This window comes from Callithrix jacchus, chromosome 7, assembly GCF_049354715.1.
Source record: "Callithrix jacchus isolate 240 chromosome 7, calJac240_pri, whole genome shotgun sequence".
NCBI classification, from domain to species: Eukaryota; Metazoa; Chordata; class Mammalia; order Primates; family Cebidae; genus Callithrix; species Callithrix jacchus.
Genome location: NC_133508.1, coordinates 59,856,559 through 59,877,309, shown reverse-complemented (window position 1 = coordinate 59,877,309; position 20,751 = coordinate 59,856,559). Strand labels below are relative to the sequence as shown.

The 20,751-nt window shown below is 40.5% G+C and overlaps 1 protein-coding gene across 16 annotated transcripts in view; it reads left to right on the top strand.

The window, feature by feature from the left end:
- LUZP1 (leucine zipper protein 1) overlaps window positions 1-20,751 on the top strand; it is a 96,152-nt gene that overhangs the window by 40,316 nt on the left and 35,085 nt on the right. For 2 of the 16 annotated variants that reach the window (XM_078330716.1, XM_078330710.1), the window contains exon 2: window positions 19,438-19,525. The exons of 12 other annotated variants lie outside the window; for them this stretch is intronic. The gene's annotated coding sequence lies outside the window, so the exon portion shown is untranslated. Of the gene's footprint in view, window positions 1-198; window positions 323-19,437; window positions 19,526-20,751 lie in introns of all 16 variants that reach the window. 2 more of the 16 variants (XM_054258896.2, XM_054258892.2) reach the window with 1 other exon arrangement.

Sequence of the window (20,751 nt, the reverse complement as noted above, 5' to 3'; positions counted from 1 at the left end):
CTCTTGTACTCCTGGAGGAAACATCATGATGTGGGGGTGGTAGTAGGGTGGCCCCTCAGCTTGAAAATAGACCTAGCTCTTACTCTCTCCCAGGCCTGAGTGTTATCTCTGACTTCCCCAAAACTCAGTAGCCTGCTGTAGACTAATAACATAAACAGTTAACACATTTTGTTTGTTCGCTTGTTTGTTTTGAGACAGAATCTCGCTCTGCACTCCAGGCTGGAATACGGTGGTGGTGGCATGATCACAGCCCATGGCAGCCTCAGCCTCCCAGACTCAAGTGATCCTCTCACCTTAGCCTCCTAAGTATCTGGGTCTATAGGTATGTGCCACCAAGCTCAGCTAATTTTTGAAATTTCCTTATACAGACGAGGTCTTGCTATGTTGCCAAGGCTGGTTTTGAACTCCTAGCCTCAAGTAGTCCTCCTGCTGTGGCCTCCCAAAGTGTTGTGATTCCAGGTGTGAACCACTGCGTTAAATCCATAAAACCCACATATTTTCTGTGTTATGTGTATTATATACTTGTACTCTTAAAATAAATTAAGCTAAAGAAAATGTTATAAAAATTATAAGCAGGAGAAAATATATTTACTATCCATTAAGTGGAAGAAGATCATCATAAAGGTCTTCCTTGTCATCTTCACATTGAGTAGGCTGAGGAGGAAGAGGAAGGGTTGGTTTTGCTGTCTTGGGGTAGTGGAGATAAAAGAAAATCCATCCGTAAATGGACCTGTGCAGTTCAAACCCATGTTGTTCAAGGGTCAACTATACCTCCTTCTGCCCTTTTTATATCTGTTGTTGCACTTGACGCATTGTGTTGTAATTATTTGCATACTTTTGTCTATTTATAATAGACTATGAATATCATAAGAACAGACTATCTCTGTATTTTCACTTTATAGCACGTGCCTTGCTCAATAGATACTGAATTGAGACCTTGATGTTTTCACCTTGTGTTGGCATTTTACATTTTCCAACCAGAGAGGGCATGAATGGGAAATGAGTGATAAGTATGTTTTGGTGTCTATGTGTGTATGTTTAAAAAAAAAAGAAAAAATATATATACACATATACATTATGTGTACTAGATATATATCTACGTGTACGTATCTAGTACACATACATTATGTATCTACGTACACGTAGATATATATCTAGTACACATAATGTATATGTGTATATATATTTTTTCTTTTTTTTTTAAACATACACACATAGACACCAAAACATGTATATAGATATATGTATTTTTGAGATGGAGTCTTGCTCTGTCACCCAGGCTGGAGTATAGTGTTGCAGTATGATCTTGGCTCACTGCAACTTCCGCCTCCTGGGTTCAAGCAGTCCTCCCCCCTCAGCCTCCTGAGTAGCTGGGACTACAGGCATGTGCCACCATGCCTGGTTAATTTTTGTATTTTTAGTAGAGATGAGGTTTCACCATGTTGCCCAGGATGGTGATGACCTCCTGAGCTCCGGTAATCTGCCCACCTTAGCCTCCCAAAGTGCTGGGATTACAGGTGTGAGCCACTGCACCCAGCCTCATATATATAAATAATATATATACACACACACACATATAATCCACATACCATAAAAATCATTTTATGTGTATAATTCAGTGCTTTAAAAAAATACATTCACAGGATTGTGCAACCACTATCATTATTTAATTTCAGAACATTTTTATCACCCCAAAAAGAAACCTATACTCATACTCATTAGCAGTCACTCTGTTCTCTGCTATTCTAGCCCCTGGTAATGATAATCTACTTTCCATCTGTATGGATTTGTGTATTCTGGACTTTTCGTATAAAAGGAATCATACCATATGTAGACATTTGAGTCTGACTTCTTTCTGTAGTGTTTTCCAGGTTTATCCACATTTTGTAGTATCTATCAGTACTTGGTTTTATTTTTTTAGGACTAATAACTCATTGTATAATAATACTACATTTTGTGGCTGGGTGCGGTGGCTCATGCCTATAATCCTAGCTCTTTGGGAGGCTGAGGTGGGTAGATTGCCTGAGCTCAGGAGTTTGAGACCAGCGTGGGCAACGAGATGAAACTCCATCTCTACAAAGATATAAAAAAAACTTAGCTGGGTGTGACAGTGTGCACCTGTAAGCCCAACTACTTGGGAGGCTAAGACAGGAGAATCCTTTGAACCCCAGGAAGTGGAGATTGCAGAGTCAAGATCATGCCATTGCACTCCAGCCTGGGCAACAGAGCAAGACTCATGTCTCAAAACAAAACAAAACAAAACAAACAAATAGACAAGAAAACCTACATTTTGTTTATCTGTTTATTAGTTGATGGACATTTGAGTTGTTTTCACTTTTTGGCTGTCATGAACAATGCTTGTTCTAAAAGTTTTGATATGGATGTAAGTTTTCATTTTTGGGGGTGTATTCCTAGAGTAGAATTGTTGGGTGATATAGTAACTCTGTGTTTAACTTTTTGACAAACTGCCAGATTTTTTTAGTGGTGTCTGTATCATGTTACATTCTCAGTAGCAATGTATGAGGGTTCCAGTTTCGCCACATTCTGGTAACACATGTTATTGTCTCTTTTTAATTTTATCCATTAGTGAGGGTGAAGTGTCATCTCATTTTTTTTTTTTTTTGAGACAGAGTTTCACTTTTGTCGCCCAGGCTGGAGTGCAGTTGGCGCGATCTCAACTCACTGCCACCTCCACCTCCTGGGTTCAAGCAATTCTTCTGCCTCAGCCTCCCAAGTAGCTGGGATTGCAGGCATGCACCATCACACCTGGCTAATTTTTGTATTTTTGGTAGAGGTGGGGTTTCGACATGTTGGCCAGGCTGGTCTCAAACTCCTGGCCTCAGGTAATCCACCCGCTTTTGGCCTCACAAAGTGCTAGGATTACAGGTGTGAGCCACTGTGCCCAGCCTCACTTTGGTTTTGATTTGCAGTTTCCTAACAGTTAATGATGTTGAGCATCTTTTCATATGCTTATTGGCCATTCATTTATCTTGTTTGGAGAAATGCCTGTGCAAATCCTTTGCCCATTTTTAGTTAGATATTTATCTTTTTATTGTTGAGTCATAAGCTCTCTGTATATATTTTGGATACTTGTCTCTTATTGGATATAGGATTTGCAGATACTTTCTATGTGTGTTTTTTGATTTAATTGCCTAGAGTTCATTGCCCATGCCATATATAAAGATGATATAGTGGAACTAGAGGTTCTGACAGAACATATGTTGACTGAAGTGATTGCCATATGACAGATAGCATCATTGTTACACAGCCCTAGAAGACTTTGATTACAAGAAAGGAAGTAAGCATTTAACTAGGAGCTGAGAAACTGGGTTTTAGTCCTGTCATTATCGCAGCCAGAGAGTATGACCTTGGGCATATTATGTAATTTTTTCAGAGTCAGAATTTTTTACTTCACTTATATAAAGTGAATGATTTGGACTAATCCTTTTTTTTTTTTTTATTTTTAAAGACGGGGTTTCACCATGTTGGTCAGGCTGGTCTTGAACTCCTGACCTCAGGTGTTCCGCCTGCCTTGGCCTCCAAAGTGCTTGGATTACAGGTGTGAGCTAATCTTTAAGGTCACCCAATACTAAAGTTTGAATTGATAAGGTCCTGGGGGGGGCACATGTATTGTAGATCAGATTATACTCCCTGCCACAGAACCTATGTAATACTGTTTTACCTTTGCTGGAAAATTTTGTTTTGTTTTTTCCTCTTTAATAAAGGACCTTCTGTTTCTTTAAAACTAGTCATATTTAATTCTGACCAACTCTAGTCATTTGAATAAACCTGCATTTTTTTTCCTTTTGAGACGAAGTCTCACTCTGTTGCCCAGGCTGGAGTTCAGTGGTCCGATTTTGGCTCACAACAATCTCTGCTTCCTGGGTTCAAGAGATCTCCTGCCTCAGCCTCCCAAGTAGCTGGGACTACCATGCTCAGCTAATTTTTGTATTTTTAGTAGAGATTATTTTGGCGAGGCTGGTCTCCAACTTTTGACCTTGTGATCTGCCTGCCTTGGCCTCCCAAAGTGCTGGGATTATAGGCGTGAGCCACCACGGCCTAAACCTGCATTTTTATTTAAGAATTTATAGCTAGGCTGGGTGTGGCTCATGCCTGTAATCCCAGCACTTTGGAAGGCTGAGGTGAATGGATCACTTGAGGTCAGGGGATTGAGACCATCTTGGCTAACACAGTGAAACCCTGTCTCTACTAAAAATATAAAAATTAGCCGGGCATGGTGGCACAGACTGTACTCTCAGCTACTCCGGAGGCTGAGGCTGGAGAATCACTTGAACCTGTGAAGTGGAGGTTGCAGCGAGCCGAGATCATATCACTGCACTCCAGCCTGGGTGACAGAACAAGACTCCATCTCAAAAAAAAAAAAAGAAAAGAATTTATAGCTCAACAGAACCTTCAAATTTCTTTAATCCAGTGTTCTGTGACAAAAATGATGAATTAGAGGCACAAAAAAGTTCATCGATTTAGTGACCCATTTGCTGGGTGTCTACTATATTTCTGGCTCAGAGGTATAAGTAGGTACTAGGAGAATTGAGGTCTCCTGGACTTTCAGTTCACCGCTATTTCCAGCATACTGCTTTGTCATGGATTACTAAGTTAGAGTCTGGTTAAGGAGTTATATCAATACTTTGCCAGCTTCTCAACTAAGAGTTACAGTAATTTGTCTCCAAATTCTGATCCCTAATAATTTGTAGCATCAAGTAAAACCAACATGTATTTGTTACATATTTTAGGTATAAGTTGATTCCTAGTTTAAAATTATAATAATCTTCCCTTCCTTTAAGGACCTATTTGCAGCCTTACACAGTTACATGTATCTCTAAGCCCTTGAATTGGCTATGTATGATATACGTACAGCAACTTCAGTTCAACATGAGTGCTTTTGTGCTATCCCAACCCATGTTCTCTCTGGTTGCTTTGAATCCTGATTAAAATGATTTATTCCAGTACTGTGCCTGTTCCTAACCACTTGTCCATATTAATGTGGTTTTTCCAAATCTTAGTGGAGTTTGCAACTATATTGGAATCACAAATAACAGTTCTCTTGGAAAATATCTGAAGTCTACCCAACTCCACCCCATAAGTAGGTACTAGTGTAGGCTGATTAAATGATCTGATGCAAGTGTAGAATATTTCCAAGGAGTCCATAGTTCTTTGTAAGTAATTCTAAAAACCAGAATACAGTTAAAAATGAATAAAGTAGTTAGCCTCGTGGCAAAACCTGACCTGTACTGAAGTAGGCTATTTATAATCTTTATCTCACTTTTTTTGATTATTCACATATTTAACTGTAGAAATATTAATTGTTTGCCTTTTGGGTGCTGCCTTACTCCCTGTTAAGTTTCCAAAGTTTGAAAAATTCTGAATTCCAAAACACATTTAGCCCCAAACAAAGAATTGTGGATTGGTATTTGTTTTGTTGGTGATAGTTCCTTGTTACACGGATTCTTCTTGAAACTTACTCCAGGGGATTGAGTTTTTTGTATTGAGCTTTCATTGGTTAATAAAGCATGATGGGGTGATGAGAGGGAGGGCATCAGGAAGACTAGCTAATGGATACTGGGCTTAGTACCTAGATGATGGGATGATCTGTGTAGCAAACCACTGTGGCACACATTTACCTGTGTAAAAAACCTGCACATTCTGCATATGTACCCCTGAACTTAAAAGTTGGAAATTAGGGGAAAATAAAGCATGGCAATTCATTTCTACTGCTGTTTTTGTTTCAGACAGGGTCTTGTGCTTTTTCCCAGGGTGGAGTGTAGTGGCCTGATCATAGCTCAGTGCAGTCTTAACTTCCTGGGCTCAAGCAATTCTCCTGCCTCAGGCTCCCAAGTAGCTGGGACCACAGGCATGCACCACCATGCCCAGCTAATTTAAAAAATTTTTTTGTAGAGACAGGGTCTCCACCATGTTGCCCAGGCTGGTCTTGAACTGTAGCTCAAATAATCTTCTGCCTCTATCTCCCAAAGTGCTGGGATTTTAGGGATGAGCCACCACACCTGGCCTTGTTTATTTTTTAAGAGATGGGGTCTCACTATTTCACCAAGGCTGAATTGCAGAGGTGTCTTCATAGTTCACTGTAGCCTCCATCTCCTGGACTCAAGTGAGCCTCCTGTTTTAGCCTCCTGAGTAGCTGGGACCACAGATGCACACCACCACACCCGGCAGTTTTAAAAATTTTTTTATAGAAATGGGGTCTTGCTATGTTGCCCAGGCTGGTCTCAGAACTCCTGGACTCAAGTGATCCTCCTTTCTTGGGCTCCCAGAATGTTGGGATTACAGATGTGAGTCATTATGCTTGGCCTCATGTCTCTTTTAATCTAGAGTAGGAGTTAGCAGACTTTTTCTGTAAAGAGCTAGATACTATTTTCAGCTTTGTGTGTCATCTTGTCTCTTGTGAGGGAAAAACAGCCATCAATTATATATAAACAAATGGGCATTGCTGTGCTCCTATAAAACTTGAGTTTGCGAATCCCTGATCTGGAACAGTCCATTCTAACTTGTTTGTGTGTATGCCTTTTATTTTTTAAATTTTTATTTATTTATTTATTTTTATTTATTTAATTTTTAAGCTACTGCAAATCAATGTTTGTGTATCTTTAATAACATTCTCCTTTGGAAAAGTCCAGGCCAGTTACAATGTCCCATAAATTGGGATTGTCTGATTGCTTTCTTTTTTTTTCTTCTTTTTCTTTTTTTCCTTTTTTTTTGAGATTGAGTTTCACTCTTGTTGCCCAGGCTGGAGTGTAATGGTGCAATCTTGGCTCACTGCAGTCTCTGCCTCCTGGGTTCAAGTGATTTTCCTGCCTCAGCCTCCCGAGTAGCTGGGCTTACAGGCATGCACCACATGCCCAGCTAATGTTGTATTTTTGGTAGAGATGGGGTTTCTCCATGTTGGCCAGGGTGGTCTTGAACTCCTGAGCTCAGGTGATCCAACCACCTTGGCCTCCCAAAGTGATGGGATTATAGACGTGAGCCACTGAGCCCGGCCTGATTGTTTTCTTATACTTAGATTTAGGATAAACATTTTTGGGAAGAAATATTACATAGATGCGGCTGTGTACTTCCCCTTGTGTTGTATTGGGAGTCATATCTTGTCAGTCTGTTTCTTCCCTTCCTTCCCTTTCCTTTTCCCTTTCCCTTTCTGAGACAGAGTCTCTCTGTTTCTCATGCTGAAGTGCAGTTGCTCGATTTCAGCTTGCTGCAGCCTCCCCCTCCTAGGTTCAAGTGCTCCTCCTGCCTTAGCCTCCCAAGTAGCTGGGATGACAAGTGTGTTCCACCATGCGTGGCTGATTTTTATATTTTTTAGTAGAGATGGGGTTTCACCATTTTGGCCAGTCTGGTCTCAAACTCCTGACCTCAAGTGATCCACCCGCCTTGGCCTTCCAAAGTGCTGGGATTACAGGCATGAGCCACCATACCCGGCTTGTCTCATTATTGTTGATGGTAAGTTTTATCTCTCCATTGTAAGGATCCCTACTTCCCTTTGTAAGAAATCTGTGGGGTGACTTTGAGATAGTATGAATATCCTATTTTCCAACCAAATGGTTTTAGCATCCACCAATAATCTTGGCTTGAATCAGTTTTTACACTGGTGGTTGTGATTATAGTTCTTAATATCTGCTTAAGTAATAATAGCAATAATAAATTATATTTTTAAAATGTGTGTGAGCTTAGGAAGCTCTATTCATTTATATAGGCACTATGATTTCTGTAGTTTAGTTTCCCGTCATAGACTTGTCCTTGGGAGGGTAAGGCTGAAAGATTGTATCTGCATGTGTTGTGCTTTCTAGAAGCAGGCTTCCAAAACAGAGTGTCTTTTATTTATTTAACTTTAAGTTCTGGGATACATGTGCAGAACGTGCAGGTTTGTTACATAGGTGTACACGTGCCATGGTGATATGCTGCACCCATCAACCTATCATCTACATTAGGTATTTCTCCTAATGTTATCCCTCCCCTAGCCCCTGGTCCCCCAACAGGCCCTGGTGTGTGATACTCCTCTCCCTGTGTCCATATGTTCTCATTGTTCAACTCTCCCTTATGAATGAGAACATGTGGTGTTTGGTTCTCTGTTCTTGTGTTAGTTTGCTAAGAGTGTCTTTCTTTTCTGAGCCCACAGCTGCTTAAGAAGAAAGGAACTTGCTGGGCATGGTGGTTCATGCCTGTAATCCCAGAACTTTGGGAGGCCGAGGCGGGCGGATCACAGGGTCAGGAGATCGAGACCATCCTGGCCAACACAGTGAAACCCCATCTCTACTAAAATACAAAAACTAGCCGGGTGTGGTGGCGTGCACCTACTCCAGAGGCTGAGGCAGGAGAATTGCTTGAACCCAGGAGGCAGAGGTTGCAGTGAGCTGAGATTGCGCCACTGCACTCCAGCCGGGGTGACAAGGGTGAGACTGTCTCAAAAACAAACAAAAAAAAGTAAGGGACCTAGCCTAGGCCGGACTGGAAGTATTTGCCTTGGGTTCCTTACTTCTTACGTCAGTATTTCTTGTGTTTTAGTGGTTCACTTTCTGAGTCCTGTAGTATTTTCTGGATCAAGCTTGTATTAAAGACCATCAAGTAGATGGTCCAGAAAATTGTACATAATAATCTTCTTAAACATTTTCTTCTCACCAACTTCTTATGAAAAATTTCAAGTATGGAAAAAAGTTGATAGAATACTTATTAGAATAGTCATTGGAATTATGTAATTGTCAACTCTTTGCTTATTATACTTAATTAGCTGTTAATATCTGTATCTCTATATATTTTAAAACTTTTTTTTTCTGAACAATTTGACAAGCTGCAGATGTGCCACCCTAAATAAGAAGGATAATCTGCTACATAACTACCATACCTTTATCACACCTAAACAGTTGTTTTTTTCAATCAATCCATGTTCAGATAGCTCCAGATTTCTCAAGAATGTCTTATATAGTTCTTTTTTTTTTTTAAAGAAACATTATCTTGAAGAATAATAGTAGATGAGAGACTGACGCATATTAAGAATTGGACAGTAAAGTTTTCTATGTGGTCTCCTGACATAGAAAATAACTACTACGTTTATATGGAGCCCTGCAGGTAGCTGTAATTAGTTGCATTTCTTTGTTCAATAACATGAGATCATCAGACTGGGGGTGGTGGCATCAAGGCTTCTTTAGCTTACGACCAGGTGTTGGACCTTTCAGAATATCATTGATGAGCATGATAAATTGAAAAAGAAATTAGAATGATGCCCAGCTCACTGCCTTACCCATGGTAGGTACTTAATGAATGTTTGTTGTCTTAAAGATGTAACTGGAGGGGGTGTGCCAGAAAAGGAAATAGCATATTTCTGTCCTCATTCGTTGAGCAGTTATTTGGTGATTTCAGTGCATTTAGTCTGTTAGGTATTTTGGGAGATTAAAGGTAGGAAACACCAGCTTGGACAGCATAGTGAGACATTGTCTCTACGAAAATAAAATAAAAAATAAGCCAGGTGTAGGCCGAGTGTGGTGCATGATGCCTGTAATCTCAGCACTTTGGGAGGCCGAGGCAGGTGGATCACCTGAGGTCAGGAGTTTGAGACCAGCCTGGCTAACGTGGTGAAACCCCGTCTTTACCAAAAATACAAAGAATTAGCTGGTCGTGGTGGCACGCGCCTGTGGTCACAGCCACTCGGGAGGCTGAGGCAGAAGAATCACTTGAACCTGAGAGGTGGAGGTTGCAGTGAGTTAAGTTCGCACCATTGCACTCCAGCCTGGGTGACAAGTGCTAGACTCTGTCTCAGGAAAAAAAAAAAAAGTCAGACGTGGTGGCAGATGTCTGTAGTACTAGCTACTCAGGAGGCTGAGGGGAGAGGATTGCTTGAGCCCAGTAGTTAGAGCTGCAGTGAACTATGATCACACCACTGCACTCCAGCCTGGGCCACAGAGTGAGACCCTGTCTTTTAAAAAGGAGCAGGAGGGCCGGCTGTAGTGGCTTCCGCCTGTAATCCCAGCACTTTGGTCAGGAGTTCGAGATCAGCCTGGCCAATATGGTGAAACCTGTCTCTACTAAAAATGCAAAAATTAGCTGGGTGTGGTGGCAGGCACTTGTAATCCCAGCAAGAAACAATGTTCTTGCTCCTGAGGAGAAATAAGTATTAGTTGATAGGAAACAAACTGTTTTTTTTTTTTTTTTTGATTAATATTTATTGACTGCCTTCTTCTGCATATCAGCTAGTATTTTAGGCTAGGCACTGGGATACAGTGATGAACGAAACTCAAAATCTTCATGGAGTTTACATACTAGTTGGGAGAGATGAGTAGTAAGCATATCAACAGAATAATTTCAGATTGAGATGGAGAAAAAGAAGTTTCACATACTAGGAAGTAATGTGAGAGCAGTACAGCTTTAGCTAGGATTATCAGCTAAGGCATTTCTGAGGAATGATATTTGAACTGTGACTTGAATTAGGAGGAGGTAGTTGCCATGGGAAGATCTGAGGGAAGGCAGAGAAAGTTCCAAGTAGAAAGATGATTTTTTTTTTTGAGACGAAGTCTCGTTGTTACCCAGGCTGAAGTATAGTGGTGCAGTCGTGGCTCACTACAAACTCTGCCTCTCAGCTTCAAGTGATTCTCCTGCCTCAGCCTCCTGAGTAGCTGGGATTACAGGTGCCCACCACCACGCCTGGCTAATTTTTGTATTTTTAGTAGAGATGGGATTCACCCTGTTGGCCAGGCTGATCTTAAACTCCTGACCTCAGGTGATCTGCCCGCCCTCCCAAAGTGCTGGGATTACAGGCATGAGCCAACATGTCTGGCCCCCAGTTAGAAAGATCTTAAGGTAGAAATGAGCTGACTGATGTGAGAACCCAGAAGGCCAATGTATATGGAACAGTGAGTGAGAGGGATTAGAGAGAATGGTAAAATATGATAGGAGATAAAGTAGGAGGGGTGGCAATATCCAGATTCTGTAGAGTTTTATTCTGATGGGAAACCATTGATGAATACAAATGGTACTCCATGAAACAACTGAAGGATTCAGGCCATTGATAAGGGCTTAATTTCAAGAAACCATTAATTTGGGGACTGGGCGTGGTAGCTCACACCTGAAATCCCAGCACTTTGAGAGGCTGAGGTAGAAGGATTGCTTGAGCCCAGGAATTCAGGACCATCCTGGGCTATACAGTGAGACCTCATCTCTACTGACAACAACAACGAAAAGGAAACTATTAACTTGATGGATCCTGAGGATACCCCTCTCTTTCCCTGTTTTATTTATTTTTTCCTAAACAGATCTATATTGAATAACCGTTATATTCGTAATATTGTATAGGTAAAAATACAAAGAAACAACAGTTCTGTACCTTCAAGGAGTTTTGTATTTTAGTTGGAGTACTATGATATGAACACACAAATGTTTATGCATGTCCTATATGAAAGAACAGTACATCTATCATAGTTATATATGCATATATACTGAATATCAGTAGGTTTTCAACAAGGGTAGAGTTAAAGAGTAGTGAGTGTGGAAAGATTCCACTGAAGAGGATAGCATTGCATTTCTTGAATAGATTTGATAAGATGGAGAGGGAATTCCAGGCAGGGAAAATGTCCGCGAAAAGTTATAACATGAAGTTATTTGTCTTCAGGAAATTAGTAAATCAGTCTGTCCACAGAAGGAAAAAGGTACTGCCAGCTTGCCAGGGCCTTGAGTGATGCATTAATGAATTTAGACTAATCTGTACTTACTGTGGATACCCCTTATACGTCTTACTTATGTGTTAGTCACCTGTATTCTAAATCTGTTTATTTATAATATTTATAACATTGTTTGCTATGTGCACATGTATTCTTTGAAACTCAGCCCTGATCACTTGCAGATATAAAATGGAATTGTGATTCTGGCACATGGTAAATATGTAAATATATATATATATATATAGTGCAGAAAATGAATGAACCAGGGTAGAGAATCTTTTAACTGATTTTACTTCCTTAGGAACGTTTGATGGGATGGAATTTGTTTCTCTAGTAGTGATGGAATGGTTGGAGAAAATGTCGAATGATAAGGCTATGCTGATGTTAAAATGTGTTGCAAGATTCTGAAGCTCATTGTCTTATTTATTTATTTAGAGACAGAGTCTTGCTTGGTCATCCAGGCTGGAGTGCAGTGGCACAATCTCAGCTTACTGCAACACCCACTTCCCAGGTTCAAAGGATTCTCCTGCCTCAGCCTCTTGAGTAGCTGTGATTCCAGGAGTGCACCAACACACCTGGCTGATTTTTGTATTTTTAGTAGAGACGAGGTTTCACCACGTTGGCCAGGCTGGTCTCAAACTCCTGACCTCAGGTGATCTGTCCCCCTTGACCTCCCAAAGTGCTGGGATTGCAGACGTGAGCCACCATGCCTGGCCTCATTGTAATCTTTATAATCTGGGTTTTGGTAGGGCAATGGTCATTAATTTTTGAGGGATGAAAATAAGAGAATGGTGAGTCTAATGATGAGATTTTCCTATCTTGATCATTATTTAAAATATGCCTCATCACATACACACAATCCCAATAGCTTCTAAACAGTCTCTCATCCACCCAAATTCCACTGGGTTTAAAAATACTTTATCATTTCATATCGGTCTCAGCAATGTCATCAATAAATGCCTTTTGTGACATTCATTAGGACTGATGCTATAGTCTTTTAAGATTATTGAATATTTTCTTTTTATTTTCTCTTTAGCTTAGAGAAGACTAAGTCCAGTATGCAGGCTTATGCTGTTAATGTTTATTGTCTCCCTCTAAGAAGCATAGCTTTTATAGCTGGTAGAAATAATCTGGAATATTTTTTTTATCACTCAGTGTTATCTGATAACTAATGTTCTGAATAGATAAGTGCCTTAGCATGAAAGGAGGGAATTATTATCTAGTTATAGAAGAACCCAGTGTCCTTCTCCCACAATGAGACCAGGGTTATAAACCTTCTCAAAATAAAACAATATATTGAGGTGTGTATCCCAGCTCTCTGCTGTTGGGGACTTTTTTTTTTTTTTTTGAGACGGAGTTTTGCTTTTGTTACCCAGGCTGGAGTGCAATGGCGCGATCTTGGCTCACCGCAACCTCCACCTCCTGGGTTCAGGCAATTTTCCTGCCTCAGCTTCCTGAGTAGCAGGGATTACAGGCATGCGCCACGATGCCCAGCTAATTTTTTGTATTTTTAGTAGAGACAGGGTTTCACCGTTGTTGACCAGGATGGTCTCGATCTCTTGACCTCGTGATCCACCCGCCTCGGCCTCCCAAAGTGCTGGAATTACAGGCTTGAGCCACCGCGCCTGGCCTGCTGTTGGAGACTTAATAGTGTCAGTTGGAGAGCTAGCACTTAGACATACTATAAAAAGATTAGTAACGGGTAAAGCCACATCCTTTCTTTCTTAAGGATAAACTAGTTTAAGATGTTTACCTTATAATGCTCCAAATATGGTGGGACTTTTAATAATGCTGGTCTTAGAGGCTTTTATTCTGTCTTCAAGGCTCAATTAACACTAATTAATTTTGTATAATAACACTTTACATTTATGAAGTGTTTTTATAAGCATTAGCACATTTGAACTTTAGGGCATGATTGTTAGATGGGGAGGCAAATACATTTATCTCTATTTTAGCTGAAATGTATTAAAAAATTTAGATTTTACTTCACATCCACCTCTTAGTACATTAAGCTATGCTGCCTTTTATGATTTCACTTGCTTTCTATCCAGATTCCCATAGTAATGAATTATGTTATGATGGGTTCCATTTTGGAATAAACCTAGTATTTTTTTTTTACTGAAAAACGTGTATTTTCTACTTTTTTTTTAATTCAAAGGGAGTTGAATGAATTTCATTTTTTCTTTTTCTTTTTTTCTTTTATTTGAGATGGGGTCTCGCTTGTTGCCCAGGCTGGAGTGCAGTGGCGCGATCTCGGCTCATTGCAATCTCCCTCTCCTGGGTTCATGTGATTCTCCTGCCTCAGCCTCCAGAGTAGCTGGGACTACAGGTGTGTGCCACCAACACCCAGCTACTTTTTTGTATTTTTAGTAGAGACGGGGTTTCACCATGTTAGCCAGGAGGGTCTCGAGCTCCTGACCTTGTGATCTGCCCACCTTGGCCTCCCAAAGTGCTGGGATTACAGGTGTGAGTCACTGTGCCTGGCTTAATTTTTTCCTTTTAAAATTAAAATTGGAGCAGAAGAATTTGATCCTAGACAGATCCTTGAGTTTGAATTAAATTATCCTTTTTAATTCTGAAGGATTCAGTAAATATCAAATATCTTCTCTGTACCAGGCTTAGTGCAGAGGGTGGGAGGTGGTGGGGGAAGCCTTAAGAATTAAACTATTACAGTAAAAAAAGAATTTAAAGTCAGGTAGACCTGAATTCAAATTCTAGCCCTGTTAATTAGTTGTTAGTTGCAAATTGCTAAGGCCCTTGGGGCTTCAATTTGTAATCTCTAAAATAATAATAATACTTATAGAATTATTTTGAGAAATAGGTGATGTATATAAAGCCCTTAGTATAATATGTGCTTTATAAGACATTACTTCCTATAGACGAATGAATAGACAAAAATGTGTGGGGAGAGTTACTGAGTCTTGACAGGAAGTGTTTGACTGACCTAATGCATAATAGAGTGAAGTGATTTTGGCTGCCAGTGTACCATGCGCTGCTTTTGTTGAAACTTGTAGCTCTCACACTGGTATTTGCCAACATTACATTTGAATTCTCACATAGTAAAAGCCAACTCATTCCTGTGGGGTTTAAGGCATGTGGAAACATCTATTTGTAGGCTAGATGTTTAAACTTCTGTTGTAGTTCAGTTGGGAGAGAAATTGCACATTACCATAGAGTAGTGAAAATCAGGTAGCAGGGAGCCTCACTGGGCTGGTACCTATATTCAGTTTCCTGAATTCTGCAAACATCAAAAGCAAGAATGGCCATCCAGGATGAAAGTACAGCTGACAGTAATAAACTGAACAGGGTGTAAGACTAAGAACTTAGATTGTTTTCTAAAATGGTACCTTCTTCGTGTATAAACTTCTGTTGAGCATCTGTCTTATGCCAGGTACTGTTCTGGGTTCTAGGAATACAGTGATAGTGGTGGGGAAGCCCCTTTTCTAATAGAGCTTACATTCAAGGGAGAGAGAGAGTGTAAATAAATACAAAATACAGTGAATCTTGGCTGGGCGCGGTAGCTCACTTCTGTAATCTCAGCACCTTGGGAGACCAAGATGGGCAGATCATGAGGTCAAGAGATTGAGATCATCCTGGCCAACATGGTGAAACTCCATCTCTACTAAAAATACAAAAATTAGCTGGGTGTGGTGGCACATGCCTGTAATCCCAGCTATTTGGGAGGCTGAGGCAGGAGAATTGCTTGAACCCGGGAGGCGGAGGTTGCAGTGAGCCAAGATTGCGCCACTGCACTCCAGCCTGGGCAACAGAGTGAGATTTTGTCTCAAAAGAAAAGAATCTCAGGAAATAACTAAGAACCATGAAGGGAAGTAAAACAGGAGAAGCAAGTATGTTGGGTCTCACTGTGTTGCTCAGGCTGGCCCCAAACTCCTGGGCTCAACTGATCCTCCTGCCTTATCCTCCCTATGTACTGGGATTACAAGCATGAGCCTCTGCACCTGCCTTGCTTGTTTTAAAATAGGATCTTATTTTAGGTAGAATGATATGGAAGCTTTTGGTGACAAACAGAACCCGGGATGAAGCTGAGTGACCCTCAAAGAAAAGGAGCCAATATAGTGTGTTTTAGTCGTGAAGGGTGCTTTATATGAGTAGAGAGAGCACTGACTTCAGAAATTGCTTTAGGAGGTAGAAGGGAGGATCACTTTGTTAAGTGATTGAAATCAGCTCATATTGTTTCTCAAAAATCTACAGGAGGGAATGGGTCTGGTGCAGTTAAAAATTGGCCTGCATGCCATCCTTGGAACACATATTTTACTGTGGATTATACCACTCCAGAAGACATATATTTAGGTGTCCAGGAGACCTAATGATTCCCCTCCCACACACACTTCACAGTATTTTTAAAAAGTATAGTCTGTGAACTATCTGTATGAGAATACAAATGCAAATCTATGGGTCCTGCAACAGATCCACTTAACCAGAAGATTTGAAAATGGTACCCAGGAATCTGTAATTTTAACAAGTACCCAGGTAATTGTATATCCATACTAAGGGTTGAAAATTACTGTTTATAACCTTGTTGATAGAAATAATCTTTAACCCAGTCTTAGTAGGCAGGCAGGCAAGTACTTGCTTATTTTAAGACTCATTACTTTTCATAATTGACACTGGAGCTTACATTTCCTTTTGCATTGATTTAACTTCTGGCTTTAATCTCTGATATACTATGTCCTCCATATTAAGATGTGCAGATGAGACAGCGGAAAATGAAACCTTTGTCCTCTTTCCTCACATTATTTTGTGTTTTCACTATTAGCCACATCCCTAGAAAGAGGCAGCCTCTGAACAGAGAATGCTGAATTGGTTGTAGACCAATGTGCTTCAGTAAAAATCTTTCTCACACTCAGCACGTTTTTTTTCCTCTGTTTATTGAAAATTCTAGTTACTGGGCTGGGCATGGTGGCTCACACCTGTAATCCCAGCACTTTGGGAGACCGAGGCGGGCAGATTACCTGAGGTTGGGAGTTGGAGACCAGCCTGACCAACATGGAGAAACTCCATCTCTACTAAAAAATAGAGAATTAGCTGGGTATAATGGCACATGCCTGTAATCCCGGCTACTTAGGAGGCTAAAGCAGGAGAATTGCCTAAACTTGGGAGGTGGAGGTTGCAGGGAGCCAAGATCACACCATTGCACTCCAGCCTGGGCAACAAAAGTGAAACTTGGTCTCAAAAAAAAAAAAAAAAAAAAAAAGATTTAGATAATTCTAGTTATTTATCTGTTACTAAGGGTTTATATATTTTTCATAGATCTTTAAGTGTCTAACATGCACTTAAAATGAAAGAGAAAAACAGAATGAGGATATCGAGAAAGTATATGATATACTTGGTCGTAAGATAGTAAATACTTGGTATCAAGTTAGGGGATAGAAAAAATCAGCAATGGCAAGTTTAACCATCTGCAGTGGTCCAGCTAGATCCTTAAAGGGTTCACAGCCAACATTTTAGTAGGTATACTTTTGAAGAAAGTATGCACTGTTTTCTCCGTTTTAATTTTAATGGTCCCACTGATATTGTTGGGTGTAAGTGTATCTGCTAGGACCCATGCATAGGACTAAGCTAGCAGATACTCAGGCCTATCTGCCAGCTCCCAGGGACAGCTACTGAGGACAGGGTTTTCTAGCTTCCTTGGAATTTCCACTTCCTAGTAGTATGATTTGAGCCCCTCTCTCAGCTCTGTATGACTAGAAAATCTGCAATTCAAGCTTGATTTATTTGGCTTAAATGATGGGACAAACCTCTAAATCTGGGCAAGCTCAGCACTTTTTATACCTTGCCTTTTGTGTGCTGTCATGGCACCTGTCAAGTTTAGGTCATTTAGAGCTTGAAAGGGCATTAGAATGAATGAAAGTCTGTACCTTTCATTTTACTGTTAAAGAAACCAAGATTCAGAAAAGTGAACTTATTTTCCTCAAAGTCTACATACTAGACTATGAAGTCAGGTGATACGGATTCCTTCAGTGGAGTCATCCAGTTGAGTAATCTTTTAAAAAATGTACCTCCTTGATCCAAAAGGATGTTATCTTTCTGTTTAAGGGTTCTCATAGTCTTTCCATTCTAAAAGTCAGTTGTTTTTGACTTTACCTGTATAGTGATTGGGAGGCCCCATTAAGGCATGATTGGTAATTGTATCTTGTTTCTTAGTAAAAATTATGTAATGTTTAAGATAAAACCTCTTGAAATTAAGGCATATGGAGGAGGAATAACTCTCCCTTAGTCACACCACAAAGCAGCAGAGGAGAATTCACAGAGTTGGTTTATTTGCTTGGTACCATGTTTACTTTCTTTTGCCCACCCTCTCCTTAGCCACTTGACTCCCTTAAAGTCAATCTCGTGAAGAGGTATGGGGTGGAGAAGATACCAGAGTTGGGAGTCTGGCCTCTTAAGTCCTAGGTCCAGCTTTGCTTCAAACTCCATTTCCTCTCTTTGGGCTTTATTTTCCCTGCCTTTTAGATTAGATTATTGCACCCTACGTATCTTTCCAGCTCTCATATTCTTTTATTTCATGAATCTTGGAAGATTCTAATGCTGTTTGGTGAAGGGCTGCAGTTTGTCATTTGCTGTTTCTCACAGCATGATTCTGCATTGAAACTTTTACCACAGTGTACCTTGGGTGTTCTTAGGCTAAGTTTTTTTTTTTTTTTTTTTTTTAGGAGGAATTTTTCTGAGAGTATAGATTATATAGATAAGCCAATTTTTGTTTTCCTTTTCTTTCCTTTTTTTTCCTTCTGTGCTTCAAGACATCTGAATTTTTTTTTTAAAGAGAGGTGATGAAAAGTTAAAAATAAGAATGAGAAGACTACTTGAAACTTGGATCTTCAGGAAGTACATTAATGAGTATCCCAAGTGACTACTCTTAGGAATAATCAGGAATAGCAAATGTGTTAGGTCTATATAGGGTGACATAGCATTGTGGCATTTTCCTGATGCTGTTGCAAAGCACAAGGATGTTCAAAGTCTGTGGTTAATTTTTGACCTTGGAGAGGAAGTGCTGGCTTACCTCAGGGCTTGAGAGCAGAACTACTGAGGACAGGGTTTTCTAGCTTCTTTGGAATTTCCATTTCCTAGTAGTATGATATGAGTCCCTCTCTCAGCTCTGTATGACCAGAAAATACGCAATTCAAGCTTGATTTATTTGGCTTAAATGATGGGAATTTGTTTACCCTGAAAAATGTCACTTCAACCCTGAGATAACCTAATGATTCTTTTTTTTTTGAGATGGAGTCTAGCTCTGTCACCCAGGCTGGAGTGCAGTGGCATGATTTCAGCTCACTGTAACCTCTGCCTCCTGGGTTCAAGCGAATCTCTTGCCTCAGCCTCCTGAGTAGCTGGGATTACAAGCGTATGCCACCACACCCAGCTAATTTTTGCATTTTTAGTGGAGATGGGCTTTCACCATGTTGGTCAGGCTGGTCTCTAACTCCTGACTTTATGATCCACCTGCCACAGCCTCCCAAAGTGTTGGGATTACAGGCATGAGGCACCGCGCCCAGCCAGCCTAAAGATTCTTATAGGCTACTAAGTCATTTGGACATGAGTCTAGAGCATGCTTAATGGCTTTGTTCTAAAGTGATAAAGTACAGTCTGGCTCTGTACTAGACACCGTTTGTCTTTATGCTCTGTTCTTCTAGGTAGGTGAGGCTCCTTCTATTCCTGCCTGAACGAAAAGCATTTAGCTAACTTCTCCAGCATGCCGCATCTTGTCCTTCAGTTTTTCTTTGTTTTTCATAATTCTTTGCTGCAGCTCAGCATATCTTCCAGTTGTGGTCTACACAAGGAAGGAGCCATAGAAGTTCTGCACGTTTGCTTACTGGAAAAGAAACGTTAAAAGCGTGAGTTAGAAAAGGAGTTCAAGTCTTTTTCTATGTCCATAGTACGAAGAGGGGAAGATGCGGGGGTGGGTGTGGAGACTTGGATCCAATAAGACTAGACTAGATGAAGGATTTGAGGAAATGGAACTTTGGATTGCTGGCAGGGCAGAAATACTTGAGGAACACTCCTGTTTTAATTGGTTATTTTTAGTTTGTAGAAAAAGAGTAGTTTCATCAGTGTACTGGAATCTGTAGTGGTGTTTGTAACCTAAACTAATTGGCTTAGCCTGTGCCAGAAAAGTGTCAGGTGCCATGCTCATTTCCTTCTAACTTTTAGTACTGCCTGGCTTAACTACTGCTGTTCTGTGACTAGGCCTCAGGGCATTTGTAATGGGGACTAATGTGGGTAAGGGGCGACAGGCTGCTGCTGGTTGGATACTGCTGGTCTGAACAGAGAGAACCCTCTTGCTAAGTGACTGTCCTAATGCATTCACTTTGGCTATAGATACAGTGTGGTGCTTAAATCCAGAGTCTTCACTTGTGGTACCCTAAGTATGACTTTGAGTGGAACTACCTTAGAATCTTATTTTTCCAATTAATTTGACAGTCTCTAGACATTTCTTTTGGTTCTTGTCCTGGATATTTTACTGTACCTTAAGTGGTTTTTAATGGATTTTAAACTCTTAAGTTATTCATTCAGCATAACTTGGAGTGCCCACTCAAATGTATGCCTGGCACCATTGTGGGTATTGTCTTTTGGTGTTTATTAGAAACTCTTGATTTTATAAATGTTATTCATTTGAAGAATGCCAACTTGTTAATTACTTAAAGTCTTTTTAAATTTATTATTATTTTTTTTGACAGAGTCTCACTCTGTTGCTGAGGCTGGAGTGCAGTGGTGTGACCTTGGCTCACTGCAACCTCAGCCTCCTGGGTTCAAGGGATTCTCCTTCCTCAGCCTCCTGAGTAACTGGAATTACAGGTGCATGCCACTAAACCCAGCTAATTTTTGTATTTTTAGTAGAGATGTGGTTTCGCCATGTTGGCCAGGCTGGTCTTGAACTCCTGACCTCAGGTGATCTGCCCGCCTCAGCCTCCAAAAGTGCTGAGATTACAGGCATGAGCCACTGTGCCCAGACTGTTTTTTAATTTTTGAGGCAGCTCTTGCTCTGTCGTCTGGAGTGCAATGACATGATCTTGGCTTACTCTAGCCTTGACCTCTAAGGCTTAAGCTATCCTCCCACTTC